The sequence below is a fragment of the Varanus komodoensis genome, unplaced genomic scaffold, assembly GCF_004798865.1.
Source record: "Varanus komodoensis strain SLA01 unplaced genomic scaffold, ASM479886v1 scaffold72, whole genome shotgun sequence".
Taxonomy (NCBI): domain Eukaryota; kingdom Metazoa; phylum Chordata; class Lepidosauria; order Squamata; family Varanidae; genus Varanus; species Varanus komodoensis.
Window position 1 is genome coordinate 2,348,208 of NW_025336374.1, and position 23,723 is coordinate 2,371,930.

At 43.9% G+C, this 23,723-nt stretch overlaps 1 protein-coding gene across 6 annotated transcripts in view; it reads left to right on the forward strand.

The window, feature by feature from the left end:
* PLPPR1 (phospholipid phosphatase related 1) overlaps positions 1-23,723 on the forward strand; it is a 158,698-nt gene that overhangs the window by 7,583 nt on the left and 127,392 nt on the right. For 2 of the 6 annotated variants that reach the window (XM_044452444.1, XM_044452447.1), the window contains one exon: positions 4,191-4,291. The exons of 3 other annotated variants lie outside the window; for them this stretch is intronic. The gene's annotated coding sequence lies outside the window, so the exon portion shown is untranslated. Of the gene's footprint in view, positions 1-4,190; positions 4,292-4,375; positions 5,007-23,723 lie in introns of those variants that run through there. One more of the 6 variants, XM_044452448.1, reaches the window with a different exon arrangement.

The window sequence follows — 23,723 nt, forward strand, 5'->3', positions numbered from 1 at the left end:
CCCGCTGTGGAAATATACCCACCTTGCTCCCCTCCTTAGTTTTTTCTGTAACATTTCCACAAGTACAGAACATGATGTTGGCTGCCTCAAGACTGGGAGCCATGGCAATGCATTCAACTGCAGAAAAGGATGCGTTTCTATTAGAAGTCTGGTCATGTGGATTTTGGAATAACGGCTCCAGTTGCACAGTCAGTTCTGTGCAAATATCTGGGAAGTCTCAAGTCACCAGGACGAGAAAGACAAATCTGAAAGTGTGGGGTGGCATCTGGTGAAATTTTGGATGGTCTTTGGGGTCTCTTCAGATTTTCTGGTTGCCAGAGGTTTCATTGTTCAGTAGCTGGGTTCACGCTCGGTGCATGAGTTCCCATTTTGTTCTGGTGGAAGCAATGCAGTACAAGATAGTGATTTTGTCTCCTGTACTTGGGCATGGAAAAAGTTTTTGTTACTGACAGCAGCTTCAGGAATATTTGATTATGTTAAGGCAGGATAGAAACCGGTCTTAGAAAGCAAGATTTTGCCCATGTGCTTCAAGAGACATTGAGGAACTGCTTTAGTCAGAAGGGATTGTTTCGTTTGTGGCTCCGAGAGCACAGTGGATGGGCCATATTACATGGGTGTTGGTGGAGGCATGGATCTTGGCTAGAATGATAGGCTGGCCACCAGTTAGCATATTTGTTAAATGATGTGGATAAAGAGGCAACCTTAGAAGCAGCCTCATTTGTTGTATTAGCAGCTTATGCAAGGTTTGGTGACTAGGAATGTATCATAGCAGGCACATTGAGAAGAATTCAGGGGTGATTTTCACCCCCAGAGACCCCTTCCTATGGAGCACAGCACAGTCTCTGGGCACCCTCCCTCCCCTATGCAAGGAAAGAGATTTTCTTTCAGATCACTGGTTTCCCACCCAAATTCAGTGGCAAACCACTCTGAAGCCTAGAGACTGCTCCAGAGATTACATTTAGCCTATTTCCAAGCTGAACACAACCTTTTTGGTGCTTTGTAGCAGCTACGGAGCAACAGAAGGGCCAAACCTGGCCCTTTTGGCACTCCATAGCTGCTATGGATGACTATTTTTAAAGCATTTTAAAAGATGGGAAATGGCAGAGGGTGGGGGGGGGGCTCCCCTGGTGTGGGGCGATAGAGAGCAGAACCCTAGACAGCCCATGGGGCACAGCCTGACACTTCCGCAGCAGCAGCTGTAATTACACAGTCTCGGTCCTGCTTATTCCCTCTTCCAGCTCTTGGTGTTAATCTGGAAACAGGGGCTGACTAGATGACAGCCTGGCAGTTCTCCGTGTGTATAGCAAAATATCAGCCGTATAGTAAAATATCTTTGCTTTCTCTGAAGGCTTAGCTCGCCTTCTTTCATTTGGCTGGAAAAGGCACGCTGTCTTGGGAGCTTGACTTCCTAGACTCCCCACTGTCCTGGCCTGGCTGACCCGAGAATGTAGGAGAGTTCCCAGCATAATTTGATAAGGCTTTGGGAGGATTATTGGGCCTTGGGCTTTCCCCTCCTCTTTAATAGGTTCTTTAGCATTTCTCCTGAGTCTGACTGCCATAAGATTAATGGCATGTCTTTCTTCTTCTCCTTTAAAGCAAATTCAGTTTGTTTTATTACGTGCTAAGTAAGACTCCTGGATTCAGAGGGTGGTGGAGGCCAATTTTCCTCCTACCTATTTCCCTGCTTAAGAGAAACAGTGGGCAGAGAGAGCAGAGACCAGATGGTGAAACTGCTGGCAATCTGCATACAGCACATAGATGCTGGGGAAATGAATTGAATATAGTAGCCTACCCTTTCTTTAAAATCATTTTTAACAAACTCATTAGACGCCCACTCGTTGCATTAGAAAGGGGCTTGGGTTTTGCTAAGTTGTGATGAGAGCCTTGAGAGCTCAGTGGAATGCTCTTCCTAAATGTGCAGAAGAAAAATCCCCACCTAAGTGACTCCAGCTCCTGCCAGCTATATGGAAGGGATGTGGACAGTCTGGGACCTTTGGTAGGAATGCCCAACTACTCATTGGTTGGGAAGTGGGCAGTTTGCTCCAGAAGCATCCCTTGCATGCCTGCTGTTCAGATTTTCCAAGTTTTTGAAGCTCAGATAAGCTGTGTAGGAACTGGAACCACTTCTCCCAAAGTGCAACATTCTGAGGGAGGTGTTTCAGACTCTGAATCTGAACTGGAAGAAGAGGTGGGGTTAGCATGCTTAGCTGAAATGCTGAGGTTAGCATGCTTCTAGATAAGCCAAATGGCTGGTCAGAACCAGACCGCCACTAGTTCCAGCACAGTAGGACAGAGAGGGTCAGCAGAGGAGGCGTGCCCCATGGTCTGACATCCAGTCAAATGAGCCAACCTATTAAGTAATGTCCAGTGTTTCTGCCTTCTGGCACACAAGCAGTGTGAATCTCCCTGAGGGTAGAGCCAACTCTGCTTGGTGCACAGGAGAGGAGGGGAATTCAGTATAGAATCAACTCCTGGTATGGGCAAGAACTGAATCCACAGTGAGAGTATCTTAAGGCAACAGTTGCCTTTGCTAGCAACCTTTATGTTGTTGTTGTTGTTAGTTGCAAAGTTGCATCCAACGCATTGCAACCCCATGGATGACATTCCTTCAAGCTCTCCTGTCCTCCACCATCCCCTGGAGTCCACCTAAGCTCACACTGACTGCTTCAGTGACTCCATCTAGCCACCTTATCCTCTGTCGTCCCTTTCTTCCTTTGCCGTCAATTGTTCCCCTCATCAGGGTCTTCCCCAGGGAGTCCTTCCTTTTCATTAGATGGCCAAAGTATTTGAGTTTCATCTTCAGTATCTGGCCTTCTAAAGAGCAGTCAGGGTTGATCTCTAGGACTGACCGGTTTGATTGCCTTGCGGTCCAAGGGACTCGCAGGAGTCTCCTCCAGCACCACGATTCAAAGGCCTCAATTCTTCAGTGCTCAGCCTTCCTTATGGTCCAGCTTTCACAGCCATGCATTGCAACTGGGAAAACCATAGCCTTGACTTTACACACTTTTGTTGGCAGGGTGATGTCTCTGCTTTTTAGTATGCTGTCTAGATTTGCCATAGCTTTCCTCCTAAGGAGCAAGCGTCTTTTAATTTCTTGGCTGCAGTCACCGTCTGCAGTGATCCTGAAGCCCAGGAAAATCATATCTTTTATCTCTATGCTTCTGTCCATGGGGTTTTCTTGGCAAGGATACTGGAGTGGGTTTCCATTTCCTTCTTCAGTGGATCACCTTTTGTCAGAGCTCTCTGCTATGACCTATCCATCATATTTATATTATAATGACCTTTATATTATTCTCTTTATATCACAAAGCCAGACTTGGCGAGCCAGCTTTAATGTAATGAAGAATATCATTAGAAGTCTCTCCTCATGATCTTCTGGGAAGGGGAAAGGATTGGGGGAGACACTGGTTCCTGACAAACTGTTCCGCTCTGGGAGCCACTGTGAAAAAACATGCTGGTTCCCATTGTTCTTGTTTCCAAATATCGCCATCTGAGCAGCACATCATGACCAAATGTGGTTTACTATGTCAGGCTATAAGCTAACCAGGAATCAGGAGCTGCAGTGATGCCACTGTTTCTTGCCAGGGGCCATCGCCAACCCTCCCAGCAAGTGGTTATCTATCTATCTATCTATCTATCTATCTATCTATCTATCTATCAATCATCTATAGCTTTTCTAACCTGTCTACCACTGATGTCTCGGGATGGCTTACAACAGAAGAACAAGTAAAACAAAATAAGACAAAGCAGAGCATTCAACACCTCAATATGTTAAGACCCAAGTTAAAACCAGCTAGACATTAAAATAATGGGAACATAAAAAGAGTTTTGCCTGGCACTGAAAAGAATAAAGCATCAGTGCCAGGTGAACCTCTTGAAACCTGTTTAATGTCCATGTGTCATAAATGCCTTTGTGTGGTTTTACAACTCTTGCCTGCCATCTCTGCAGCCTGACAAAGCAACCCATGAAGAATCCATGGTTTAAATGACCCAGAGTCCACAGCCCAAAAACAAACCATTGGGGTAGCCGAGTTTGCATATCACAGCAACCCAGAATTCAACAAACCAGACCAGGGATTAGTGCTGTGTGCAGTCCAGCCCAATGGTGATGCTCTGCTGATGCTCACGCCACTCATTTAACCGGGATAGTCCAATGAAAGTGCCTTTTTTTCACTGCAACCTACTTACAGAACTGAGGATCCAGTCTGTTACCGAAGATGAGAAGATGAATGGGAAGATGTGCGTTGCTGTGTGTAGGAAAGGAGAAAAGGCATAATAGAATCTTGGAAAGGTACAGTTGGGAATAAAATTTCTTCTTTGTTAGTGGGGAATGGAGCACTCATTTGCCCAATCTGTTTTATGTGATGGCATTTCCCTTTTTCTGCATGATAAACTGCAGCTATCATTTTATTGCTTGATTGTGTCAAATTGTTATCATCGTGGATCTGCTATCATAGATCATTTCTCTTTTATCGCATCAGCTTGCTACCAAATAAAAGGAAGCATGGAGGGATGTGATAAGAAAGAGCAATCCATGATAATGTTTCTAGGAAAATGGCTTTACACAATGAAGCAATCAATTGATTGTTGTTGTTTATCATGTGGTGAAATGTAGATTCTGTCACATAAATGATAATGCGTGTTGGCCCCCAAAAAATAAATGTGCAGATACTAACAATGAAAACATATTCACTCTACAAGGGTCAAATGATAACAGGTTTTGCTTTGCTAGCTTTTCTAGGGTAGATGCAGGATGCAGAGGGTTTGTGCTGAATAATTAAAATCCAATGATCTTTCTAATGATGCACATGTAGCTTCAGCAGAAGGCGGGAGAGAGCTAGAAACTCATCAGTCTGTTTTGATCAACATTTGTGTAGGTCGCACAACAGATTCAGTGAAATGGAACATGATGCAGGGCCCCAACCTTTTAAAGTAGAAACAAGAAACAGGAAGATCAGGCAACAATCGGTCTCCACAAAAAAGAACTTTTGAGATCAAAGTACTAGGTAATAGCACTGCATTATCATAATATTATTTATTAAATAAATGCATTGCTTTCCACCACAACAAGCTCTCTCACACACATGCCAATTCAAAAATCCAGTATTAATAATACAAAATATAACCTGTAATCAGCAGAATAAGCCAAATAAAAATGACATCACAAGAGCAATCCAAAAACAATAGAATAGGAAAAGTGATTCTCCACGATACACAGATTTCCACCCAGCTCCTCACCACCTAGGAGAAGCCGCCAACAATAAGTCCATAACTAAAGTCCATATGCCTGAGAAAGTAAGTGCGTCAAAAAGATGACAAAGGCAGCACCAAACAGAGACATGCTTATTTTCCTAGGTATTTACACATTAGTTATGGCCCGGTGCAACTTTCTAGAAGGAGAGGATTTCAGAAACAAGCATCAGCTTTATGAGGCAGCTGGGTTGGGAAATCACTGGACATATATATACATAGGAAGCTGCTGTTAAACCACCTTCATCAGACCCTGTTGTACCTGCTCTGACTGGCAGCAGGCTCCAGGGATTTGGGCAGAGATCTTTTCCATTAGCTGCTATCTGGTCATTTGAACTGGAGATGCCAGAGATGAGCATACAAAGCAAACCTTTTGCCACCAAGTGTCCCTGAAAGGCTCTGCTTTATGCATTCTGCTTAGATTTGCCACACCTGGTCATCTGATGTAGAGAGAGGAATGGAATGTTTGAAATACATAGGTTGGGATGAGGAACTTTAGCTTGGGGTCCTAATTCAGGCCACCTGCCTTCTGAAGTTTCCCAGAGACCAGATACCCCTTCTACCTTCTCTCCCTAGTCCCTGATCCTTTGCTGGCTCCCTGGCTATTGTGCAGTTTTTCCCCATTCTGAAAGGTGGAAATGCCTCTCCTAAGGGAGCCGGGGGTCAGACTAGATGGCCCAGGAGATCCCTTCTGACTCACTCTGTTTCTATGTTTCTTTCTAGGGCTTAGCTGCTGGCAGTAAAAATACTGAGGCTTAAAATAGGCTAGTGCTTATGGTATTTGGCTTCATCCCTTTTCCCTTTGCTTTTCCCCCTTTTGCTGTCTGGCCCACCCTCCACTGAAATGCGGCCCCCAGGAATTTCTCTGAAATGGAATTTGGATCTTGGACTAAAAAGGGTTCAGCACCCCTCAGAGGAGGATGCGCTTCTCTGTTGCATGCAATTGCTTTTAGTCCTTGCATATGTAGGTTAGCCATCATTAACCATTCAGCGTGTCCCAGAGGCACAATAGCAGACAATGGGCCCTCCCCACAAACAGCCACAATGCTACTTTTGAAAGCATGGTTGGAATTCTAACTATAATCCTTCTGATGTTTTCATTTTAAGATGAACATTCACCAGCCTGCTAAAGGGTGTGATGTTAAATGACCCTTACTCTTACCAGCAATATATTGATTTGCTCTGCTGGAAAGAAGGGCTGTCAAAAAATTAGGCCCACAATTATATATCTACTCAATGAAAGAACTCTTTGTATATTTTTTTAATGTCTGATACAGTTCTATTAAGCCCTGCTCTTGCCAGGAGGAATAATATGCCAGTGTAATCTTTTGTCAACATACTAATTTTCATTTTTATTTTAGGAAAGGGTAGTGCAGATGTTCTTTTTGCTGAGAATTATGTAGCTCTGGATTTCCAAGTCTATTTTTTTTGATTGATGGAGTAAAATCCAAAAATGGAATGCTTGAGTTCAGGGACAGTTTAGACCAGAGCTGGGTAGAGGTTAGGTCTGGATCTACTGATAAGATCCTTGGGTGATTTGGAAAAAATCAGCAAGGAGTCTGACTGCCAACGAATTAATAAAAGCCATAATCAAACAACTCGGCCCCTTCCAGTATTTCTATTATACTGCTGAAAGGAAACCTTGGGGTAACTAAAAATGAATTTTTGAGTGGAAGGTGTAGGAACACCATTCTCTTCCAATACTCAGAACAAATTCCAGGTCTGTTGGGAATGAAAGGGGCAGTTATCCTTGGCAGGTGTCCCCATGTCAGGCAGATTTAGAGTTGTTGGATGGGGAGGGGTCCTGGGAACCAGAATCCTCAGACACTGAAATGGAAGAAGGGGAGTGGGATAGTGAGGAGGTGGCATAGGAGAAGAACTCCTGCAGCCAGCCGAGCCTGGTACAACTCTTGACCTCATGATGTGACGTTGGGAGAAACGGATCAACTAAATGGAGGGCTGATTGACAGATAGAGAAAAGGCTTGCCTGTCTCCAGAAGGGCCCTTCCAGAGGGAGGGGGTCCAGAGGCATTCATTAATTAATTCATTCATTCATTCATTCATTCATTTATTGAAACATTTCTGTGCCGCCCCTTGCCGAAGCCTTGGGGCGGCTCACAGCATAGAATAAAATACACAATAAATTAAGACAATAACAATTAAAATATATACATTAGAATAAAATAAGCTGCCCTGGCCAAATAAAATTCAATAGTATTAACATTTAAAATGCTGCTTAAATAAAAAGGTCTTCGCCTGGCGCCGAAAAACAAATAACGACGGCGCCAGGCGGACCTCTCTGGGGAGCGCATTCCATAACTTAGGCGCCACCGCTGAGAAAGCCCTCCTCCAAGTAACCACCCTCCTAATTTCTTTCACTGAGGGCTCCCTGAGGAGGGCCTCTCCCGCTGATCTCAGGGGGCGGCTGGGCATATATGGATGTAAGCGCTCCTCAGAAGGAGGATCTCTCAGAAGTAGATTGGGTTCAACAAACTGCTCTGTGCATGCTCAGAGACTCATTCTTTGTTGATTGTGTTCTCTGGAAATGCCCTGGAGAATAAGGAGCTTTTGCCAAAGAATGGTCTATTGGTTTAGAAGTACAAAGGGGGAAACCTAGACCTGGTCTCAGAATTCATTTGTTCCAAGTCTGTTGCTGGTTGGTAGATCTTGGGGTTCTAGTTAAAAAGGAAAAAATAGATCCTACAAGCCTGGTTCCTAAAACTACACATGAGATGTAGCAACAATTAAGATCTCTTCTCCTACTAGCAGGTTGGACAGCTGTAGAAATGATAGAAACAGCACATGGGACAGTAGAACAGTCTACACAAATGTTTTTGGAAGATAGCAAAAGCTTTTAGCCCAGGTCTTGAAATGTTTCCTTGGAAGTCAGTCTTATGGCATTGACAGAAGCTTGCACCTAACTGAGTGCACCGAGGGTTGCAACCTAGGAAATGCTTTGGGGTGGAAGTGAAGACAAAGTGCCCTTCTGCGGAAGAACATCCCATGCTTGCAGGCAAAACAAATCATATTATTGAAGGACCAGCTTGAGCCAAATGATCCTCCTTACTTCAGGAATCCTTCTAATTTGCTAGCTGTTTAGATCAGTTACTTCAACATGCACAAGGGACAAGTCTTTCTTGCTGGTGACTCCTCAGTTGTAGAATTCCCTTCCTATAGGATCGGATTATGGCAGGCTTTGAAGTAGACTGCAAAGACATTTCTCTTTATCGCTGCCTTGAACTACGAGCATAAAGAGTTGTGTGCTACAGAAGTGCTTTCTAACATTAGATGTTGCCTGTCGCATCTATTACTTCTTGTGCACATCGTTACAATATAATAAAAATAACACATAGCCATTAAACAGAGCAATCAGTTCAGCAGAAGAAAAACAGGCTGACTCATAAAAAGAAAAAAACCCACTTCTAAACATAAAGAACAATATTTCCTCTAAAAGAATGAACTTAACCGTAGCACAGGAAAGATGAATTCCTCTTCACCACTTGAAAGGCATTATAGAAAGTGACTAAGGATGAATAGCAACTGTTTTGCCAAATGGTACCTTGCCATCCTAAGCATGTGATAACTTGGTAGGCCAATAATTTTCTGCCGAAGGGTGAGAAGATTTTTTGCTATATCTCTTCCCTGCTTTTCTCCTGCCAGGATTTTACAAGCAACCAGTTTACCAAGAAAGTGCAAGCAGGCTGCCTAAGGTGAACAGAAAGAACCATTTACGGAATGGCAATTCACCATTTGGTGCCTGTCTGTATGTACCCAATATGGCATGATATACGAATGGCTGCCACCCAGAATGGCGGCAGTGTGTGCTATTACCACCCTACCAAGGCAGCTTACATAGCTCCATTTTATCCTTACAACAACCCTGTGAGGTAGGCTAGGCTGAGAGTCTGTGACCGGCCCTAAGTCACTTAGCTCCATGGCTGAACATGGCTGAACCCAGATTGCCTGAATCCCAGCCTCTCACTCTTAACCACTACTCCATGTTGGTCCATGGGCATGATCACAATAGGGAATTTAACTCTAATCTCCCAGGTCCCCAGTCCAGTACTCTAACTATCACACCTGCACTCTCTCACGAGTTTTTTTTTTTAACAAACCACATGCTTCCGTGTGTGTTCCCTTTGGTTCAGAGTAACAAAAAGCGGACAGACATACTTGTATACCTGTTTTGCTGTTTCAGAGTTGTCATATTATTATAGGATTGGACGGCTTGCTCATGAAGCTTCCTGTCAAAAATAAGAATGAGACTCAGAGACATGCTTCCTCTGGGGAAGAAAACCGTTCAAGTTCATGTTATATTCTTAAATGTGTATATGACTTTTCACAAATGTACGCCGTCTATTTATTCTGTCTTAGGGGGTTCTCCCTGGAGAGACAAGGTAATTTTCTTCATTCCAGTGGTGCTTATGGCAAGAGCTAGTACATTTATATTGAAAATCTGATGTGTCCCACCTTATTACAGTTTCTGATTTGCCTCATGCAGCTGAGATCTTGCATATTATGTTAAAAACAATATGTAGTAAAATGCTGAAGATGTAATTACTTGGAAAGGGAAAAATGTCAGCTGTTGGCATTTTGATCTGCTCTCTTATAAGCATAGTGTTCCATCATTATTCTCATCACCTAACGAACGCAAGATGCTGCTCCTGGCAGGCCCAGATACACACATGATATCGTAATAATCAGTCTACAGAACTCTCCCTGGGGTGGTTGGAAACACAAATGCAAAACACTGCTTTGCCCCCGAATTAAAAAAGAAAGAAACAATGAAAGAATGAATGCATAGATAGAGTCTTCCCTTTTATTTTTATTTTTTTGCTTTGGATAACCATGCTTTCTTTGGGATGAAACAGAAACAGTTGGATTGGTGTTAGGAAGAGCTTGTTGTACTCACAAGAGAAAGATAGATTGAAACTGTCTTTCCATCTCTGGGATCCCCAATTTGGCGAACCAGCGTGCCTGCAGATGCTTCCCTTGGTGCCTGCCAGGCCTTCTGTCCCTCCTGATTTAAACAGATCTCAGGTACTTTGCTTGTCTTTTAACCTTAACAGTATGCCTTATGGGAAATGGGTGTTTTGTGATAGGCCATCAACAGTATGGCAACAATTTTGTGAATGGGAGGTGCTCCCTGTCCCCCGACAGCCATTTTATGAGAGCAGGTTCAACACTCTCTCAGATTTCAGTTGTGTCAATTAACCCCCAAATATATGTTTTTGATAACATGGATGCCGGCAGTGCTTTCACAAGGTGGTTTGCCCAGGGCCAGACAAGTGTGTATCACATGGATTCATATAACAGTACTCAATATGAATTGCTCACTCATAATGGGCTCTCTCCTGGAATTGCAAATGCTGAGCAAGATTCAGACTGGGTCAGTGCTAGGGAACTGGAGTGGCTGTGAAGTGGGAAGACAAATTGGAGGCTTAAAGAAACAGTTTCCTTAATGGCTACCTGCCCTTCATCAGAGTAAAATACTAACCCTGTGCAGAGATCATGAGTTTCCTTCAGTCTGGAGGTTGTACATGATTGGGCAGTTATTCCCCTTGGGAATGCACCTCTGGATTCCTTCCCTCACTGTCTTTTCCCCCTTAATTTTCCCAGTTCACCCTCTATTTTTTCTGGAGTGCTTTGGCTCTGCAAACCCTGACTCTGCCGCACCACTGGATTGCTTACAGCATGTAAAAATCTCCTTGTCGGTAGACAACCAGAACCAGTTGCTGTTAGCATCCTCTCTACCTGGGTTATACACAGTGAAACCCATAATCTAGGGTTGGGACCAAGCCTAATGAGCTGCTGCGGATGGTGCAGGTTCAGGCCTCCAAGCTCTCTTCAGTACAGAAGAGACTGTGGATGTGCAATGGCAACTGCTGGGATTGGTTGGCAACACGAAGCAGGACCAGCCGAACACATTTCGCTGCCTGAGGGGAAGGACAAGATGGTGCCTCATTAGTTCTGTGTGCATGAGCCAAACAGATGGGCAGTTGAATTGTGCTTCAGCAGTGGAGATGGGACAGCATGCTCTGCTCAGTCTGAGAAAGGGGGTTCCAAAACTTAGGGGACACAGCACAGCCTGCATGGCAAACTCGGCTCTGTTCAGCCACCACTTGGGCTTCCTGTTTCAAATTTGGCCAGGGGTGATACCAGTAGTAAAAGCTTGGTCCTCAGTCCATGACGGGCCCCTGAAGCAGTGCATTCTGGTTTTCAAGCTCAAGAGAGGGCAGAAAGTAGACTCCAGATGTTTTAGACTTCAACTCCGAGCAGCCCCTGCTAGCATCACCAGTGGAATGCTGAGAAAGCTACTTGGTGACCTAGCCTAGACTTCCCCAACCTTGTGCCTTCTAGACCTGTTTGGACTACAACACCCAGAATTCCCAGTCAGTGGCCCCAATGGATGGGAATTCTGGGAGTAGTGGTCCTAATGCCTCTGAAGGCCACCAGGTTGGGGAAGGCTGCCCGAGCCCATGCTGCTAGCTTCAAGGATCCCAGTCCGGAGAGTGCAGCTTTCAGGTCTTTATTTGTGTGCTGCCGCTCATGGCTGTGGCCTGGCCCGGAGCCAGTCTGTCACTGCAGATAAATGGGAAGTGAAGACTGATGTGCTAGTGCGTATGCAACACTGACGTTTCTCTGAGATACTGTTGTTCTATCACCAAGGCTGTAAAATATTTTCAGGCAAACAGTATTTTATATCAGATTATAAATTGTAACTGATGTTTTTTCTTCCCCCTCCGCACTTTAGCAAGGGCTTTTATGCATACAAAATAGATCTTGCGGAGTCTGCTTTCTGTACCCTCCAACCACTGGCATATGAGCACTATGCTCAGTGATAGCGTACTAACTCATTGCAATTAGGTGGCAAGCAAGTGACACGAGCGCACGCCTTTTGGGAGTGGGCGAGAGGCATCTTCAGATAAAAAATCCACTTCTGCATTTAGAAAAAGTCAGTGATACTGAAAATCCACATTCCCAGCGAGTTGCTGGGTGAACCTTCCAAATGCTCTATATTCTTTTAGACCAGAGTAACCTTTTCATTTTCACTTTTCTATGCTTTTATTTTTTGGCAGTGGCTGCATTCCCTGTCAAAGCCTGCATGTTGCAGTTGGACACGGGAGGCGAAGCCAGTGGTGGCAAGGCCACGCTGAGAGCGGGTGTCCACTTGCTTCTCAGATTCTCTTTCTGTTACATGATCACCTTTTGGGCTCCATCTGGCATATTGCCAAGGAAGGGGCAGATAACTTTTGCCTGAGGTCTGAACTGATCACATGCAGAAGGTATGGAAATCAGGCTGAGGGCTGCATGAGGGCTGCACCAGAGAACACTGCGATTTTTGATCAATTCTCCGTAACAAGCCAGCAGCTGACGAAGGGGTCTAGCTGTAGGTGCTTTCAGTGGAGGCCCTTCTTCGGCAGTCCTCCTACCTTGTTCACAGAATGCTACCGGGCTGGGAATCCAGACGAAGACTTGATCGGTTGTAACTCTCCCATGTTTTCCTGCCTCTCTCCTACCTTTTCCTTTCTCTTACCACAGAGAGTGCATTAATGAGGGAAAGGCAAAGTAGCTTCTCAGTTCCTTTTGCCTGTCTGTCTGAACGCACCCTGCATTTATTAAATATGTACCGTTAGAGGGATGCTACAAATACATAAAGTTCAGATTGCGACTCTTTGGTTTGGGTGGGTTTTTAATGCTGTGGAGCCAAAGAACAATTTCTGTTTGATGTGTTAGTGCAGTTCACGATGTCCCCCTTTATTCTGCGTATAAAGGCACTTGAGGAGGGAAAGGTTTCTGAACCCCCATTCAGCTGTTCTTGCTTGAGTGCACTTACATCAGTTTTCACTGGTCACTTCTCTGATTACTAGATGCCGGTGTTGAATGACAGGGGAATACCGTCTCTGCCATGTCCTGCCCTCCCTGTCTTCTGATAAAAGGTCAGCCCTGAGGTTCTGTGTTGCAGGGGGTATTAGGGATTCCCCATGCAGGGTGGAACAGTCTTTCACCAGGCTACTTCCTCATACTCCAAACCATACCTTGGATACCACCTTTTTCAGTCTGTTTATTGTACAGTCCTCTTCTATCGTCTGGAAGAGATCATAACTCAGTGCTGGAAGACTTGCATTACTTTTGAATGCTCCGGGCTCAGTCCCTGGCCTCTCCATTTAAAAGGATTCTGTGACAAGGCAACAGAAAGCTGTTACCAGTTAGAACAGCTAATTCTGGGCAAAATGAGCCAGACGTTTTTACCCGATGAGCTGCAGCTTCCTTTGGGCTTCATGGCAACTTTGGTCCATGCTAGTGACGTCTTCTTGACATAAACAGGGAGATTTTACGCAGAACTATTTATTAGATTTAGAAGGCACTTATAAAATAAGTTATCAAGGCGCCGTACAATTCAAAGTATAATCAAGTGCACTGTTCCAAGAAACCCAGTTTGACATAAGAGCAACAGAATGAAAAATGCAGATGCACGTACATACAAAGCCAGCATGGTTAAAAATGAAACGTAAGGCCAATCTATTCAAATATGGTAAAATGACGCAATAAAACTAGCACAGAAATAAACTGGAGTTAAAACCACCAACATCTACTATCGAAATAGTGAAAGCCACAGGAAGCCAGAACTGAAGGCCTGTACAAATTGCCCTATCTTGCAGTACAGGGTATTTTTATGCCACGTGTTCCAAATTCATTCTGGTTTTACTAGTAACAGGGAGGAGAAAACAGCTTTGCAGTCCATGGAAGTCCACCCCTTTACACCTTCTGCTACCTCTTCATCTTTTGAAATACCAGTGGGCTTGCCCAGACAATTTCAAGTATGCCTATGCAGGGTTAGATGTCGGTGTTAAAAACAGTTGCGTTCTCAGTGCCCAGTGCCCACTGCTACTTTGTGTGAGTGTTCTGCACTTGTGCAGAATTGCAGCATGCACGCACCCTACCCAAACATCATCTTACTTGTTCAACAATTTGGGCATACAGTGACCACAGGCGAAGTCTGTCTGCATAGGTTCTCAGCTGTTTGTGAGCTGTTTGTTGTCACAAGGTTTTTATTTTGGAGTGTTTACGGGAGTGTGCCAAATGCGGAATCCTACACTTGACTGCAAACATTCCTGATCAGCTTGCACTGGGCTTCTGAGCACTTTTCCTGTGGCCCCTGTGCACTCAAAATTCTTGTGAATTGCCCAGCTTGGTCTGAGATTGCACTAAGATTGTGCATTTCTTGGTCTTAGAGTGCCAGCTGACAGTATTGGCGATCGAATTCTGGCATGCGCGTGTTTACTCTGGAGAAAGCAGTCTACCCTTGGGTAAACCTTAAAATGCTAAGCTGCTGAGATTTCACAAGCTTGCATCACACTGTGGAGTACGGAGCCTACCGCCTCAAAGGTGTGCATTTGATTTTGTTTGGAGATGCACAGTGAGGTGTATCCTTACTTAATAGCTCTCTCTGCCCACCCTTCAACCTCTCTGTGGGATTTGCTAAACAAAACCATTCAAGGAATCCATTGCTTCTATCCACTCTGCCTGTGCAAATGTGAGCAGTGGAATATACTATTCTTCTTCTACCTTCCCTAAAAATGGTCTTGCTGCAGGAAGATGATACATTTTGTCTGGTCTTGGTGTCCAGGTGTAATTTATGCCTGCCCCTGAGGCATTCTTGGGGTCTTGACTTTGGAGCTGTATTAAGAAAGAGTACTCATAGTGCTTCAACTGTTCCTCACCAGGTGTCCTTCCCATGTTTTGGATTTCAGTGCCCATCAGCCCCAGACAGCATGGCTAATGGCCAGGAATGTTGGCAGCTGAAGTCTAAAATATCTTGAGGGCACCAGGCTGGGGAAGGCTGGGGTGCTTAAAGAGGCCCCATCCCCACATGCTCATGGGATAGTAGCTCTCATCTGAAGCTATCACATCTCTTTTCAAGCAGTGCAGACAGTGTCATGAAAAGAGCACAACAAAGCTGTTCTAGGACCAGCTAATCCATTTCTTGCCAGATCCCTCTCAGTAATTGCTTTCTGTCCAGACATCCTAAAGGCACTTAAACAACTTGCAGGAAAATTAATTAAACCTCCTGCTTTGTTATTTATCAAATGACTGTCTCATGGTATCCTGCTTCAGCTTATTTCAAATGGGAGTACGGACGATGGAAATGCAGACACGGACATCTCTTGACAAGGCATGAGCCCCTTTAATTGTTTTGGCGGCATATTTTCTGACCTAGCATGAGACTCTGCATTTTGGATTATTGATTTGCATTCAAGCGCTCACCAAAGGGATGTATCAAAGAGCATTCCCTCTAGTTAGGGAAAGCAAAGGGCATGAACTGACAAGCTGCATGTTTTCCTTGGAAGATGCTTGTGCTTAGCAAAAAGGTGCCATCTCTCTCAAACATCTAGTGTCAGCTGAATCTTAATACCTGTGCAGTGCTGCTGCTGTAGGGAGCTTTCTCAGTGCATTTCCCAGCTCTGTTGTAGTTGTTCATGAGCTTAATTCCTGGCCAAGCAAGCTGGGGACACTATCTGTGTGATAACAGTGAGCATCAGGGTGAAGATGGGCACATGACTGTGATCTGCATTTCAGCTTGCTGTACACACATTGGTACCATGTGCATTGAAGTCTGGTTCAGCTAGCTGTGTTTTATACTTTTCATAGATTATAAGTGTTTTATATTCAAAATTGGGTTTTTTTGGCTGATACCACTTAAAAATATATTAATACTAGCATTCTTATATTGAAAGCCACTTTTCAGAGGTTAGTTGTCTGGAAAAGTGGGATATAAATGCTGAAATAAAACCCTCCGGGTGCTTCAGGTAGACTGCCAATTATTTAAAAGGAAACAACATAGCAAATGTAAGTACATATATGTTCATCCTCATAAACTTTATCTTCTATAAAGTTACAATTTAAAAGAAAAGTTGTTAAAATCTTGGGGACTGGGGGAACACATGTGTTGGTGATGTTATGGGACCTAAGTCAGTATTGCTGGTGCAAACGAAATCCCTCTGAAAAGCTTCAGTGCTGTTTTTTCAGAGCTTGCTCCTGGGTGGAAAATTGTTGTTTGAATCGAACGCAGCCAGGCTGAATTCGAAGCACCCCCACAGCTCTTTAGATCTTATGTATGTTTTCAACCTGATTCATGGTCTGTCAGACAAGTCAGGCATTGCTTTGTTGGATATTAAATGTATAAAATATTTTAAGCCCTGATCACATCGGAGCTATGAATATTTAAAAACGCATCACCTATGGTGGTCTGACATTTGCAGTTGTCAAATGTGGATTTCTGTTGGCTGGTGTCTCTGATGTAAGCAGCCTCTCTTTCCTTAGACACTACCATGTTTAACATGCACCTATAGCAGTTTCAGTAACCTCGTATTTGATAATGGATGCTTTCATAATGTTCGCTTGCATTATTAATGTCCTCTGCCACTCAGCAGTGAAGCTTCATTTGTCTTCATGCTTTACCTTCCTTGCTTCTGTAGAATCGAGTCTGCCTCTTTTGACAAAGTAGTCACTGCCACTGAAGTCTCCAAGATGGCTTCATCTCATCTAAGGATGAGTGTCATGCCCCCATCACAATCATCCTCCTCCGTATCACCTGCAAAAAGAAATACCAACATGGGAAGGGTGCTTGATGACCAGCCCTGTGGCCAAACAGCCCCCTCCCCTCTGTAGAAGTTCATTCTTCTCAGTCCTGGAGCAGGGATGGGAAGAATCCATGAGGTCTGAGCACCTATTTTCATCTCTGAACTCAGTTCGTCTTTGTCCTGAACACAAGGGGTTTTTTTCCCTTTCAGCCCAAGGACATGTTCATTGTGGCTTACATTTCTGTGCTCATTTTCAAAGTGCACTCCCAAAATGCACACATTTCCCCCCATAGGCTAAAGTGCGAAAGTGTGCATTGTATTTTTAAGTGCACTTTTAGAAGTGGTGTTCAAAAAATGAAAACTTTTCATACCAAACTGCAATCTCGGGAAGTCCTGAGCTTTTCCAGAAAATGGCCCAGTGTGGCAACAGGGGCAAATTCAATGCCAAAATAAATCAATTTCTTATACATCTCTGTCTCTAACCTGTAGAATTCCAGATCTGTCAGTCCACAACTTCCATAATTCCCAGCCATCCAACACATTTGGAGGGTTCTAACTTAGGAAAGCTCGTTGTAGCAAAACCAAGAGGCTTACTGAGTCCCAATGGGTCATCCGGTATATCTGATGTGTTGCTCTCTCCTAAGGCTGAATATTGTGCAGAGTGGATGTAGACTTGCATGCGTTTGTGACATGGATAGAAACATGATGAAGAATCTGAGGCTGGCTCAGCCTACCTGTATGTTAATCTGCAGGTAATGAACAGCACTTAATGGGGAACATTTCCCCCAGTGAAACTTTAAGCATGTTTACCTAGAGGTAAGCCCCAGTGATTCCAAGGGATTTACTCCTTAATTAGTTTAGGATTGTAGCCAAGGCATATTCATTGAATTTTTCAAAGCATAATTGAGGAAATTCAATATAATACCGACACTTCAGGAGCTGGTATGTTGTAGACTTTAATATTCAAGCATCCCATAGTATTTGTGTATTTTCTTGTAGCGTTCCCTTCTGAGAAATATACCTGTGATATGTTTATTTTATTTATTCAAATTATGAATTAACCTATAGCCAAAGCTCTTGGGGTAACATACATAATAAAAGCAAATATAATAAAACAAGTGGTAAAAGCAGTGACATTAAACTGGTTCTTTTTAAAACAGCAATAAAAATTTAGAATAATCTAAAAGGGATAAACAAACAGCTAAAACATGGAGAAGGATGATTTTAAAGTAAAATTCAAAGCATGAAACATACCATTAAAATAAAGCAAGCAGCAGTTTAAAGAAATAGATTTAAAGCCTGTGGAAATTAGAAAAGGTCTTTGCTTGTTGCCAAAAAGTCAGTGAAACAGGTACTGGACAGTCATTTCTAGGGATACCATCATCCCACAATTGGGGGGTGGGCACTCATAAGTATCCATCCCCCAAATCTCAGTATGTGGAGATGCTCTAAGTAGGACCTCAGAAGTTTATCTCAGAAAGAGGTGGTCCTTTAGATCCATGACCCTATATAGTAGGGCAGGGTTAGGCAAGCTGTCATTTTGGACCACTGTACCCAGTAGCCTGAGTCAACACAGCAAATGGCAGAGTATAGAAGTTGAAGTTTAGTGCCTGACTGGGACCTTCCCCCTGTTTTTTAGGTATGCCTTTCAATGATTCCATGTTGGGAAATGATCTTGTGGGGCATGACTATTTCAGGGGCAAAGCCAGTTGAACTCAGGCCGATTTGTTTGGGGTACACATGGATGCACACGTGGAAAGGCAAATGTAGCAGCAACAGCATCCCGGTATCCAAAGAAGCCTCTTGCCATGCAATTTTGAAGTTGCAGTTCCATTATAAATGTTTCTGCTATAACACACCATTAGAACCAGTGGTGTGTTTGTCGCACGGTGTAGATATATCTCATGTAAATCATGAACAGGTTCTGTACATCCCAGCCTTTCCCAGAAGCTTTGGACATCAGGTCCTATCAGTCCAGCCAGTGATCAGGAATCCTGGGAGTTATAGTCCAAAACTTCTGGAAGACAACAGATCGGGGAAGATTCGGATATTTGAACTATCGCAAGGATTTCCTGTGCCAAGACTGGGAAAGTAATCAAAAACCAAGCAAGGAGGGACCATGAAAGAAATGCTGGGAACACCTCAAATGGTGCAACTTTAATGCAAAGACTACAAAGGCCAAAAAGGTCAGAAAAGAAATGGGATTCAGAAATAAGATTCTTGGCGGAGAAGTTGGGATTAGAAGCTTCTGGAAATGAGTTCATTGTGAGGTAGGCAGTTGAGCACCAAATGGAGAAGAAACTCATGTTTCTTACGTGATATTTTTTGGCATCAATGCTTCTGTATTTCAAAGGGACATGCTTTGACTTTTAATTTCTCTTTTGGTAAGGAAGGAGTTGTAGCCCTCTCATGGTGAATCATTTGGGACAGAGATGGGTAGATGAGGCTGCTGGGAAGGGAAGGCCTGTGGGTCAGTTTGCATGTAGGAGATCTTGGCTTCTATCCTTGGCATCTTGCAGTAGGGCAGGAAAGGCCCTGCCTGACAGCTGCTGCCAGTCAGTGCAGACAATACTGGGCTGGATGGACCAAGCATCTGACTCAGGAATCCTGGAAGTTGTAGTCCAGGATAAGGCAGCGCTCTATGTTCCTATTTCTGGTCTGTGTCCATTTTACATGCAGTTCAAAGCACAGATAAGCAACACAATGAAATTCAATAGGGAAAAAATGCCAAGCTCTGCACCAAGGAAAAAGAAACCAAATACAAGATGGGGAGGATGGGGAATATTTACAGGACAGGGAATGCTTAGTTCAACAGTACTGCAGGTGAGAAAGATCTTGGAATTGTAGATCACAAGCTGAATATGAGTCTACAATGTGATGTTGTTTCCAAAAGGTCCAAAATACTCTTTTAGGCTGCATTAATAGAAGTATCACTTCCAAAGCATGTAAAGTACTAGTTCCCCTTTATTCAGCACTGGTTAGGCCTCAACTGGAATACTGCATCCGGTTTTGGGCATTACATTTCAAGAAAGATGCAGACAAGCTGGAAAGGGTTCAGAGGAAGGCAACAAGCATGATCGAGGGACTGGAAAATAAGCCCTGTGAGCAGATATTGAAAGAACTGGGCATGTGTAGCCTCAAGAAGAGAAGACTGAGGGGGTATATGATAGCACTCTACAAGTACTAAAAAGGCTGTCACAAAGACAAGATCTCTTCTCAATCATCCCGGAGTGCAAGATATGGAATACTGTGCTCAGGAAGCCAGATTCCAGCTAGATATGAGGAAAAATTTTCTGACTGTTGGAGCAGCACAACCATGGAACCAATTACCCCAGAGGTTGTGGGATCTCCTATGCTGGAGGCATTCAAGATGCAGCTGGACAACCATCTGAGAAGGATGGTTTAACCTGGAGTCCTGAGCTGAGCAGGGGGTTAGTTCTGATGGTCTTCTGGCCCCTTCTAACTCTAATATTCTGCTATTCTATTATTTATCTTTGTTGACATTTTCCCCTAATATGTATATTTCTGTGTGCAGCTTTCTCTAACATACACAAATTTGCACACAAGATTTACCAATACTGCATGTAGTTTTTCTTGAATACATTCCATTTTTGAGATAAGAATAGCATTAGGAAATTTGGAGAACTGTACAATCTGCAGAAGTGTGTGATCTGATTCACAAATTAGTCCAGAAAGTACAAGTGCTGATTAAATGAAATTTGACCCCATCCCTAAATTTTGGCAGCTGAAATGCCTTTCAGAGGCCCTGTAGGTTAGTCACCTGATACCTGATCTTGTCCCCTTCTACATCCTGGGCCTTGTAAACAGCAATCAGCAAAGCTCCAAGCCTGACTCTGCTACAGTGATGCTGGGAGGGGTCGCCATGACAACCAGGCCCAGCAGCATCCTGCCTGATTTCTGTAGCTCCCTCTGTTCAGAGAATCTGGCTTGCTCTGGCAATTTTGACCTCTGCCCAGTCAAGATCAGCTTTCCCCACCCTAATATCCACCAGACATTTGCACTACAATTCTCATCAGCCACAGCCAGCATCATTACTGGTTAGTGATGCATGACATTGTGGTCCAGAACATCTGGAAGTTACCAAGTTGGGGAAGACTGGGTCTAGACCCTGTCCGTGACCCACTGTGATCTAGCATGACCTTGATCCTGCTAGGTGCTCTGGTTTTGTCTGGGGCTGTGACCCTATGCTGTTGCACAGCAGAGGGCAACTAACACCTGGGGACTGGATGGTCTCCAACTTACTTCCTTGGGGCCAGATGTCATCAGGGGGTTGACCCTCCCCAAAACCTTGCCCCCTCCCCTGAAGTCCGGTGATGCCACAGTGAAGTCACTCTGCACCTCTTTCTGCATGGAGTGACTACTCTTTTTCCATTGGCTTTTCTCATAAGGAAAAGAATCCCTCCTGTTTTCTCCGGTCAGTCTCGGGAGATGACAAGGGTGAATCCCAAAAGGAAGGGGAATCGCATGCTAAGAAGGTAGGGCTTGAGCAGAGAGTCCAGTGGGCTTGTGAGCCAAATGAGGAATTAGCCCCATGGACCAGAAGTATTCTATCCCTGTTTTTGCAGATATACAGCGCACTGGGTGCTGGCACACCTGACGTTCCACCAGTTCTGCTTTTGCACACCAGTCTACCTGCCCATATATGCATATTTAGAATATACAGTGCACATATACAGATTCTCCTCAGTCTACGCACACTCTTTCTAATATTTTCCATCTCACCATCTAGGAAGTGGATATCAGAAATCATTTCAATGTTTATTTCTCAGGTGCCAAGAAGACGTATTCCCCAACAACTGCTAGTTTAAAAGGACCTCAGTATGGTGGATAAAATCAATAGGGAAAAAAATCACTAGATTAATCTGTAAATGTTCTGAAATGCCTATATTGATACTGATCGAGTTATCACTAAAGAAATGAGACCTCATTTTGTCTTGAATGGTCTGGGAAGTTGAACCATGAATCTGTATACAGCAAGATTACATTTCGTACCATTCTGTGATGAATTCTCTCCTCTCCCAGGCCTCTGAAATCCCATTTAAACCCAGTGTGTTTGAGCCTTACCTCCAGCAGATGAACATGTAATTTAAATTATGACTTAATCCCTGTTTTCCTAGGCCTTTGTGCCATCCCAGATTCAGTCTGCAAAATTGTCAAAGTAAGAGCTATCATGTGCTAAACATAAATAAACAGCAGTTTTTATTTTGGTTTTGTTCTTAATTTTACATCAGGCTTTGATTAGTCTCCCAATGACTCCTCCACTTTTCATACATGAAAAATGGTTGTCATTTTAATGTACTGGGACATTAATTATATGACCATTTTAATCTCTTTGTAAAACAATGAGTTATTCCATACCACTAAGAGGTATAGCAAATTGGTATAGACTGGCAAGATATGAGAACAAAACCTTGTTTGGCTACAAAAATGACTGGATGGCATTAGATTAGGGGTGGGCAGATGTCCCAAGTTCTAGACACAAACTGAACCAGGGCCTGATTTTAAAACACGTGCAAATTTGACCAGCAAAATGGCATAAATGGAATGGGGCCACATGTTCAGTAATTTGAGAATATTTTCTCAAGAAGTACACGTTCTTGTACTTATGCTCCAGGTAGGGAAGAGGGTGTGCTCATGTTTTGTGAGCACCCCCCCAAAAAAATTCCTGTGGATCCTTCCCTTAGCTCAGACTCTGTTTTTCAGACTAGCCCCCTTAAATGTAGATGATTGTGTTGTCTGAACCCAGCTGTATGTGCACAGCCCTTCACACAGCTCCCAAAGTGCTTGCAGTCTAGGCACCTGTTGGGTTGCATCTTCTGGCCACTGGGCCTGTTACTGATCTGGCTCTGACAGTAAGGCTACTGCTCTAAAATTGCAATTTCTCTCTCTCTTTGCTCTGCATTGAGATGGTGGCCTACACCCTGAAGGGAAAAAATAATATTTGGAGCCTTGCTGGTGATCATGGTGTCTGATCCCTGATTGGAAAGTGGCACAACTCGTAGGAGGGGCACACAGCTGGAGGCCTGTGCAAAGCACACAGAGAAGGCATGAAGAGGGCAGTGGGGGTCGGAGGAAGTGTAGGAAATGGCTGGTGTCTTCCTCTTACTTGTGGCATGAGGGATGTGCCGTGTGTGGCAATAAATTGAGAAATTACTGATAGAGAAAAGGAAAGCTATGGCACCAGGGGTCACAGACAGGATGGGATGCACAATGGAAAGAGGAGGAAATCTCCCTCTGTTTTGTGGAATCATCACCCTTGACTGCAGAGAGTCTTTTTATGCCACTTGGACCCCTTCCCTTCCCTTCACTGTGCAGAGTCTCTGGAGCTCACAGACAAGCTGCTTCAGTTAGAATATTTGGAGGTAAACTAATTAATGGACGCTTCAGTAAGAGCACTTGGCCCCAACTCCAAGTACTGTGATTTAAATTTGAGGAGTGTATTATTAGCACAAACACAAATTCTTTATTGAATTCCATCGTTCATGCACATACCCTGAAACGCTTCATGCTTTTAACTTAACACGTAGGCTCTTGGGCCCGGCCCTGCGAGCCATTCTTTAAAGAGCGCCAATGATCTCTGAGGAGAAAGAAATAAAGACATCCCCAACAGGAGGAAGCTATTAGCTTGTCCCACTTTTTAAATTTGATATGGAGAGCTCAAGTGACACAGCATTCACCTCATTATCTCAAGCTTGGAATTCGTTTGCCTGAGTGGTCTGCCTTTGATCCTCCAGCCAGCTTCTAGCTATTCCCCCTCCGGTGAATGAGCATGCTAAGAGGATGGCACAGGAATGCAGGCCAGCAGGAGGAAGGGATCGTGAGGCCTGAAGCTTCAATGGCTCTTCCTTTCAGTGGGTTCTCAAACTG